General features: G+C 39.1%; 1 long non-coding RNA gene across 4 annotated transcripts; it reads left to right on the top strand.

Annotated features, from left to right (window-relative positions):
- Window positions 1-84: 84 nt before the first annotated feature.
- LOC106034165 (uncharacterized) lies at window positions 85-6075 on the top strand. Of its 4 annotated transcripts, none has more exons than XR_010828422.1 (3): window positions 85-652; window positions 2271-2382; window positions 5779-6075. It is a non-coding gene; the product is annotated as an uncharacterized lncRNA (long non-coding RNA). The 4 variants fall into 4 exon arrangements; XR_001205838.3 differs by having other exon boundaries at window positions 3451-6075; XR_001205835.3 differs by having other exon boundaries at window positions 319-652; window positions 2271-3616; window positions 4541-6075.
- Window positions 6076-10009: the final 3934 nt, after the last annotated feature.

Raw genomic sequence — 10009 nt, 5'->3', positions numbered from 1 at the left:
AAGAAAATGGCGGCGGCGGCTCCGTGCCGCGGAGCTGAGGGGCCGGAGGGTAGTCGGGTAGCAGCGGGTGTCCGGTCTTTGGTGGTTCTTGTAATTTTTTCTTGAGGTGTCACCTCAACAGAGACGTGGTGACGGTGAAAGATGTAATTAGGAAGCTTGCTTGTTGCGTGACAGGAACACGTGAGCTTAATTTTAAAAAAAGTATTTACGCGTATGTATTAAAGCCATCGGGTTTGTGTAGAAACAAAGATGATTACATCTGAAATTTAAAGTTCTTTGTTAAGGATTATTTTTGTGTTTTTTTTCGAGTTCCTGGAAATTCCCCTGAATGCTCCTGTCAGCTGACTGACTGACGTGTCCTCTGCTGAGCAGGCTCCTTTGATGTGTATAATAATTGGCGCGTATATAACAATTATAACAAGCTGTGAGCATGTACAAACTGGTTTCTTCAAACCTTCTGTAAATATACTGCACAGTTTTTAAAATAGAATTGCATAGGTGTTCATGAGGCATATGGCATCCTGAAATAGATACCAAGAATGAGCAGAATAAGTTCTTGCTAAAAATGCTTCTTCAAGGGGGCTTAGTGATGCAAAAATGATCATCAGGGATTGCTTCCAGTGTAGCTACCAACTACTGACTGGAAGATCAGGTGAGGTGTGCTCCACTCCGTTATCTATATATCTTAAATAATGATGGACGTATTCTGAGCCAAGAAACTCATATTTGATAGAGCCATTGAGTACCAAAGCCATCCAGTACTTCAGCTCTTACTAAAGAAAAATAAAGCTCCCACTGAGGCCTGTCGTAAGATAAGCTTTGATCAAAGCAAAAAAAATACTATTTTCCCCTTTAGCAGGAGCTTTATAATATAAGGTGTGGTAATAACAATTTGAAAAGAAAGAGGTGTAAGAATATCACTGTTTTATGCCTTCTTATTCACATGGAATGCATTTAAATTGTTTCTGTTTGTTGGATAGCTTATTTTATAAGGAGAAAATTGATGGTAACATATTGCATAATTAAAGTATGAGTGTTTGCATTGTTGTCTTGGGGCCAAGAAGTGCTGTTAAAAGATGAAATTCACCTTACATGCTCTCAACAAGAGTACCACATAAGCATAAAGTCTGATTTAAAATAAGTTTTGTGCTCTTCCTGTGGCTCTGGTTGCATTTTATTCATAGCAACATGGTTCTGTTTGAGAAAGAAACAACTTTTTTTTTCCCTTTTTTTAGTTTTTTTTTTTCTTGAGGATATTCATGAGTGATTCAAAAAATGCTTTCTTTTAACAACATTATGTATGCTGGATTAAACAGCATTCTTATTGCCTTACTAATAGAGTTTGGTTCAAATATTGACAAATAAAACTTCTAGTGAGAAAAATAAAGTTAGAATTCCATAGAATTCCCAAGAAGTATCTATCACGTGGTGCTGCTACACACCCAATTACTATATCAGTGACATAGAAATCCACCTTTAGATTTTCCAGAAGGAAATTCATTAAAAATGTATTTGTTTCATACCTCAAAATTCTGTAGTGTGCTACATTAAAAACAAACAAACAAAAAAACTAATCTGCAAATTCAGTTTCTTATTAATTTTTACACACACGTAATCTGTTCTCTGAAGGTTACTGAGCTGTATCTGTCTCGTCTGTGCATGTTGTTATACAGAATGAGGTTTTTTTCTTTATTTCCCAGAATAGCATACAAGCAAATAGTGTTTTGTGATTAAGTGGGTCTTTTGAAGTTGCATATATTCTTCCTGTACAAGGCACTACGGACTCACAGCACATAATATCATCCAACAGAATTGAGTATAACTTCAAAAAGGCGGTTTCCATGCTTAAAAAAAAGCATAAGAAATTTTTGACCCGCTTGTAAACATTTGTGGAGTACATTATTCAAATAATATTTGGATAGTCATCTTGTGTGGATAACAATAGACTTTTAAGCTTTGTTTATGAATGTAGAATAATTTTTGTGTGTAAATCCGTTTTTAACAGCTTTGGAAATCTGTTAAAAAAAATCTGAAAAATCCAATGGTTGGTTCCTGGTTTTGGGTCCCTAGCACTTAAAACATTAAAAGTGGATATATAATTTTTGATGAGTTTTATCCTTTGTTTTCATTTGCAAAGTCTTCCAGAGTATTAGACAAACTTTTATGATGTCTTTAAGAACTGAATCTTTTATTTGTTTTTCTGAGATGCCTTACCAGAGAAGCAGTGAAAGATTCAAGTGTTCATATAACTTCTTTTTTTTTTTTTTCAGTTGTACACATGATTTATGTTTCTCACCTCAGAAATTCTACACTAAAAAAGTTGGAAGCAGTGTTCTGCAGTGAACAGATAGACACATGAGAAAGTACTGCCACTCTGGAGTTGTATGTATTCATTTGGATAGACTTCTAAAGTGGGTGGGCTTTAATCTGTCAGTGCCAGTCCACATGACAGTAAGAACACAAACTTCTTTTGCCGATCATAGATGATAAAATGTGAGAATTGTTCTCATAGTGGGGGAATTCTAACGTAATTCTAGAGAAGGGTCAGATGTGATCATTGTCTGTATAATTCCGTGGAAAACTGGTTTTTGAAACAGAGTCGCTAAGGCTAACAGAAAGAACTATGAAAAATCAGGGTCTGGAAAGAAACTACACATCTACAATCCAGAAATGAGATACACGTTCCTAAGAATTGTGATGATTAATCTTTGGAACAGGTTTCCAAGGATTATTATTTTTCCATTACTCGAAGTTTTAGAATGATGTTTGGCTTTGTGCAGTGTATATTGATTTTATGTATACAGTGTCTGTGTGTATAAGATAGAATGTCTTTCAAGCATGGATTATATATCTGAAGCAGCATTTGCTCCAGGAAATTCCTGTCTCGTTATTCTGGGGGTCAAACTAGATGATCAGGCAATGAAATGAGTTTGTCTTGTGGGGAAGGAGTTCAATCTCTTCTTCTCAGAGAAAACCCTTTTTAATTTGGGAGACTGAAGTGTCTCAGCAACACATTCATTGTGACAGTATCTTCTTTTTCTAAGTTCTCTTGAAATGAAAGTTAGACACATTGAGCTAGTACAGTGTGCATTGCCTCTCAGAGTGATGAGCTGCTGCCCATCCTGTGATCTGTGTTATCTGTGCCCGTTCTGTCATCTGTGCCCATCCTATGTCATCTTGTGATGAAAAAAAAATGTTTTCTTATTACCTCCTGGAGATGACCACTGTCATGTGAGGCTTTCTCATCCTTTCCACAACCTACTGTGTAGTATCATGCACTGTGTTATTCTTAACATTTATGTCATCCTATCGCACCCATGCTTAATGGAACCCATACAAAAGTTTTCAAGCATTTGAAACAACAGGGTTTGACTGTAAAACTGCATCTGTAAAGAAACAGAATGTTTCATTTCACTTCTTAAAATGCAGAAACTTCTGATTTTTGGCCAGTTTGTTGAAGAGCCTTGGGTCTCTCTGTCTGCAAGCCAGGACATTGTTCGTGCAGAATTGCTAATCCGAGGATTTCCAAAAGCCCCAGAGTAAACAAGCTTTGAATAAACCTGACAGAAGAATGGGAAAGATTGTCAAGGCTCTTGCTCCAGATCAGGGCTGCTAGGTGGGTGAAACCTGAATGTTTCGGCTTCTTGTCATTGGCAAAGGGCATTTTGGGCACCCTTAACTTCCTTGGCGTCTGGGGACTCCTTGAGAGTCAGGACAGGGAGCTCTGTTTCATTTCCAGAAGTATATCAGACTGTGAACAATTAAAAAATCCTTTCTTCAGGAAATTTAGCAGAGGTTTAAAATACAGATGTAAATCCCTGAAAAGCTAACAGTCAAAAGCCTGACGCTGTCCAGTTCAACTGAGTGTACTCAGATATGATGGGCAGAACATTTGAAAATGTCACATCTCATGGAGAAACAGAACAACTGGCTTTTTCAGAGAGAACACTTCTCCCCCTTCTGTGATTGCTGTTGCTAATGTTCTTTAAATGCCAGTTTTTCCCAGGAGGTAAAAGAGATTAAAGAGCACCCACTTTTAATAATCCACCTGAATGCTTGCTGCTAAAACATGGCCTGAATTTGAGTAGATGCTTCATTAAGGCTTGCCACCTGCCTTTGATATTTGGCTTTGCTGGCATACAGTTTGATTTTAAGAATTCATTTAAGATAAAATTTTCAAAGGTGTCATCTAAGTAACCTAGGTGCCTGCATTTCATTCTGAGAGAGGCATAATCACTTACAGCTGGATTCTCTAGGGGTCTTTGAAATCTAAAAAACATTATAATTTTTTAATCAGTTTTCAGAGGTCTTTCAGGAGACTGGAATTTTCTTTACTGAGCTTAATAGGGTATGGGTTAAGTCCAAAGAAGACAGTGATGCCTCCTCGTTTATTTTTTTTCCCTTTGCCTTTGACCTAGCTACAGAATGAGACCTCTTTGATGCAATCTGTACCTTTCTGTACAGTGTTCTGTAGAGAAGTGCTTTGTAAAATCTTGCAGTGGTGTGTATATTATAATGATCTTTTTCATCCTTCCTGCAGGAAGAATTTGTCCTTTTTCCTTCTTTTATACTAGAGGAAGCTAATACATACACAACTGATGTTTTTGTGGATAGTGAGGGATTCAGTCCACCAGTTTCATCAACAGCAAAGAATTATATTAGATGAAGAGACCTGGTTGAAATTATAGAAAATAATGACCTTTACTCCTGGGCTCGTTGGTCACGTTTTCACTTCCACTTTGTCAGTAAACCAGCTTTGAATAAAGTACTTAAAAAGAGGAAAAGAACAAAGTGCTGGTTTTGTTATCTAGCTCCAGAAGTTTTAAAAACAAATTGTTTTAACAGTAGAAAAGGTCATAACACACCTAAACAAGCCTGTGAGCTGGATTGTGTGCTTTTCTTTCTTTCAAGTTCTGCAAGCAATTATATTCAAATAAACGCCAACATACCTATCATCTTCATGATACTGTGAAATTAGTGGGTCTAAATCACATTTGCAATGGGAGAAGTGTACAAAAGACTTTACAAGACCACAGTTTATAAGGTATTATAGCAATGCAAACCACGGGTTTCTGTTCATTGCTAACTTAATGAAATAAACCAGGTTGAACCACAACATTTTTTTTGAGAGGGACAAGAAGTGGAAAATAGCAATTTTATGTCAAGATGTTTAAATTATTATCAATTCTTCTATATTTAATCAAATCTCTATTAAAATAGTTTTCAAGTACCTAAAACATTTCCAAATATTTAGGCTTCCTTGAAATGTTTTCTTCTTCTTCCCAGGAAGGCTGGCTAAAGGTGTAACGTTTTTTGGTGTATTTCCTATTTCAGTATTAAAGAAAATGGGGCAGTGTTGTGTGAAGAATGCAGACTGAAGAAACAATAAACACATTATAAACTCAGTGTGTACTGGTTAAATAAGTGATAAGTATTTCTGTTAGCCAGAAGGTGGTAGCAGAATTCTGTAACAGCTCGGAATTGTGTTCCAGCAGGCATTCTCAATACAAAGTGATTTTGAAATGCAGTTCAAAAAACATATTTTTTCTAGTGGCAGGAACAAATAGCATTGACATTTTTTTCATTTGGCAGCGTCGTTGAGTAGAAAAGTGTCTGCACTTACGCCTGAGATGTCATGCGTTGGGAATGCATGTGGGATCTGTTACTTGGTTTTTGTCTGTGTTTTTTTGCAATTGTAATTATGGTTTTTACAGACTTTTTAATGCCAAAGGGAGTCATTTATAGGCTGAAATGACAAGGGATATGTTTTGCTCATAGTATCGCAAGACTGGAAGATGTCAGTACCGTGAGAAGACCAGATAGCACGTTATTTCCATCCAGAGGAATCCTGTCACTCTTCCACAGACGCGAGCACAAATGTGGAGAGCATTCTCCATTGGCTTGGGCTGATGCAGCACCACGTTCATGCTGTTAGCATGCTTAACAAGTGTTACATTTTCAAGATGTGGAGGGATAACTTTTATTAGTTTTATTATTTTGTGATGGGCTTGTGATACTGATGTGACCCACTGCTAGGTCAGTTCACTGTGCAAATAAATAGCCGTTTGTATTTCAGCAGAGACACTCTTCATTGCCGAGAGAAACAAGCAAGAAATTCAGGCTCAGGAGCACTGCCTGTCCTTCATTTCCTTCTGAAGTATTGTTTCGCTGTTCTGATGATGCTCGGTACTCCTGTGCAGACTTTAAGAAATTGTTCTGTATCTTAGAAATGGTTTCTATGGTAACTCCGTGTGCTTTTTTAACTTAGTGGGCAGTTTGGAAATGGAGGGAGTGGAGTTTTAATGTCACATTAGGAAGACTCAAAGCGATGAAATAAGCTAGAAAAATAGTGTTTGTGTTCGGTCTATTTATCAGTAAACTGAAATATCAGCTCAAGAGAGCGTCAGTCTCACTGCCTGGCTAATAAGGGAGGCAGTCCAGAGCTGCCAGAACTTAACAGAAGAAAGCAAAGAAAAAGAAAGAGCCCCAAAGCAAGCCCTACTGCTGTTAACATTTTGCAGCTAGCGGCCTTTTTAGAATTGGCAGCTTTTTACAGTGCCTGCAGCTTTCATAGTCTCCTCCTGCTGAAGTTCTGACAGAGAAAAACACTCACCAAAGATTACAACAACAGAGTGGTATTTCAACGTGCTGCTCTCCCCATTTTCAGTTCTTCATGTTATAAATACAAAATTATGGCAGCATGTGTAGGGCAGTATGTGGTAGTGGTATCGGAGCCTCAACAGTTACAGAGATGAAGAAATTGGTTGAGCTTATTTAGAATGCAGCAAATGATTGTAGGAGTTACAAATAATGGGTAGGTATAGATATGGATATTGATACAGGTCTACGAAGCATGGTTAAAAAGAACGTGTATGTGTATACAGTGTGGCAAGCATGCAAAGATACATAGATAATCATGAAGTTCAGACATCTGTTTTGCACATGCAAAGAAAGCGTATTCACAGGTAAGGGGTGCTTTAGGCAAAAACTTGGGTGTTCCAAAGTTGTCAAAGTTAAAATTGAGTGTAAAATTAGTTTTTCCAATATCCCTGTCTTTCTCTGTTGAGGCAGAAGCTGGTATAGGCATAATCCAAAACAAACTTACATAATGAAAACACAAACATTTGAATAATAATAACAAAAAATAGTATAATCTTGTTTCAAGATCATTGTCATAACACCTACCTGTTCTCTGTAACTGTTTCACTTCAAAAGTTGGAGAAAAAATGTTAATTTTGGGGAACCAAAATTATGATATGAAATCAAAGAGAAGTGGTGAAGGATGATGTAAAGGAAAAAAATGCTGTTAGTAGAGTGCTCTGTTTTTTTATCCATACTGGTACGTGCAATACATTATCCTTCTGTTTCTTTACAATATAGAAGGAAAAAGACGACACTATTAAAAAATGCATTGCAAATTTCTTCAGCATAATACGCCAGTGCACTTTCTTTCAAATGCACATCGTACAAAAGCAGAATTGCTGGATAGGTGCAAGCAAGTGTTTTAGAAATAATATATAATTCATTTTTCTCCAAGTCTTTGCGTAGTTCTAATGAAACCCAAGGATGTTCCCATTTGCTTTAAATTGATACTTGGCATCTCCGTTGAGATTACTGAATGTTATTTTATCTTCATACAGTGCTGAATGACTATTTGCTCGAAAATTGAGGTTCTTTTAAGATGCCTTGTGTTGCGCACCAAATTAATTGGGGTATCTGAACTCTATTAGTCATCTGAAACATCTTGGTCTCTATTTCCTGCTCTTGCTGACTTATTAATGTGGTTGGAGCGAGAGAGTAAGAGGGCAGAGAAGAAAATGTCAGTGCAGTTATTTGCAGCTAATGCTTCCATCTGGAGTGCAGGGAGCACTGCTCCTTCTTGCAAAGAGGCTGGGATGCACCAACCTTCTGTAGAGTGGGAAAGAAGAGTGTAGAAATGAAGTGAAAACCCTATTGTAGTAAGATGTGGAAAAGACAATAGTAGAAAAAAAAATATAAAAGGTAAAATTCACTGTGCCTAACTTTAGCTATGAAAAGGTTAGGCATCTAGCATAAACCAACCATTAAACTATCCTTATAGTCTCTGGAGGGAGTGGCGCTTTTGTACTGATTTCTCCAATCTGGTTTTGATACTTGCTCAGGAAGGCAAAGCCTATGCCAAACCCTTTGAAATTCTGCTCCCTTGTTGACAGCGAGAGACCAAGCGAGGCTTGAGGAGGCCCAACTGCTACTTGTCCTCCACACTGCTCCTATTTCCCTTTATGCTGTAGCACTGATGGAAGGGAAATCTGTAGCCTGCGTCTATTTAACTGTAAATAAATGGATGTGTCAGTCAGTGAGAAATTTTAAAAAGAAGGAGGAAAGCTGTGCAATTGATCATATGTAACAAGTATGAGAAACTAAGCTCTGAAACTGCTGACACTGATCGTATTGTCAAGCATGAGTAATTAGAAGTAGGACTGGCAAAACCAGGGTACTTGTAATTCAGGCTGCCTGGCTGGACTCACAGTTCTCCAAAGCATGATGTGAATAGTCCTGTGATTAGCTGCTTAAGCCTAAAGCCATAATAAAAGTAATGAGCTGTTGCATAAGGTGTATGAGCGGGTAATCCATTGCTAAAAGTCTAGAAGAAAGTATGAAAAGTATCACTTGTGGATGATACCAAGTTGGGTGGAGTGTTGATCTACTTGAGGGTAGGAAGGCTCAGCAGAGGGATCTGGATAGTTGGATCGATGGGATGAGTCCAGCTGTGTGACACCCAACAAGGTAAGTGCTGGGTGCTGCACGTGGGGCACCACAACCCCGTGCAGTGGTATGGGCTTGGGAAAGAGAGGCTGGAAAGCTGCCTGGCAGAAAAGGACCTGGGGGTGCTGGTCGACAGCTGGCTGAACAGGAGCAAGTGGTGTGCCCAGGTGGGTAAGAAGGCCAACGGTATTCTGGCCTGCATCAGAAATTGTATGGCCAGCGGGATCAGGGAGGTGATTGTCCCCTTGTGCACGGCACTGGTGAGGCTGCACCTCGAGGCCTGTGTTCAGTTTTGGGCCCCTCACCACAAGAAGGACGTGGAGTTGATCAAGCACATGCAGGGAAATTCAGTGAAGCTGGTGAAGGGACTGGAAACGAGTTATGAGGAGCGGCTGAGGAAACTGGGCTGTTTAGTCTGGAGAAGAGGAGGCTCAGGGGAGGCCTCATTGCTCTCTACAGCTGCCTGAAAGGAGGCTGCAGCGAGGAGGGTGCCGGTCTCTTTCCTCAGGTGCCAAGTGATAGGATGTGACTAAAAGGGGAGGTTTAGACTGGATGTTAGGGAGAATTCCTTCACAAGAGAGGGTGATCAAGCATTGGCATAGGCTGCCCAGGGAGGTGCTGGAGATATTTATCTCCCATTATTTATGTCCCTGGAAATATTTAATAGGTGTGTGGCCATGGCTCTAAGGGGCATGGCTTAGTGCTGGGGTTCTTTAGGTCAGGTTGATGGTTGGGCTTAATCTGAATTATTCTATGATACTATGATCAATATTTTTTGTGTAAGAGAAGCCAGAGGTCCTTGTCTTCAGATTCTTGTTGGAGAACAGACCCTGGTGGGCCTAAGTGCATCGCATGCTGACCTTAGACCACAGAGACTGTGGAGCGGCTCTTCTGGGTGGATGCCCATCTGTAAAAAAAAAAGTGATACGATGGCCATGACTGCTTTAGGATTATCTCGGCACCATAGGTTGAGCTCTAAATGAGACCAGTGCCCTGAAGGATTTATAGTGGCAACTATGCACATATGAACCTCACACTATGTAGTCTGGGCACAGCAGCGCCTGCCTGAGGATGGATTCCTGGTCTAGAATAGCTGACACATTCAATGTAAAAGATGATGACATTATGTGGGATTAGATTGACAATATATTTTCTTAATTTGGGGTTTGTCTGTTTTTTTCCCAGATTGTTGCTCAGATCTCTGCGGTTGATGGCAGTTTCCTCAGTTTGTCATTTGCCTTTATTACGGTGTGCCACAATCACT

The sequence above is a fragment of the Anser cygnoides genome, chromosome 1, assembly GCF_040182565.1.
Source record: "Anser cygnoides isolate HZ-2024a breed goose chromosome 1, Taihu_goose_T2T_genome, whole genome shotgun sequence".
Classification (NCBI taxonomy): Eukaryota; Metazoa; Chordata; class Aves; order Anseriformes; family Anatidae; genus Anser; species Anser cygnoides.
The sequence above is the reverse complement of the archived record's forward strand: the minus strand, read 5'-3'. Positions and strand labels throughout refer to the sequence as shown.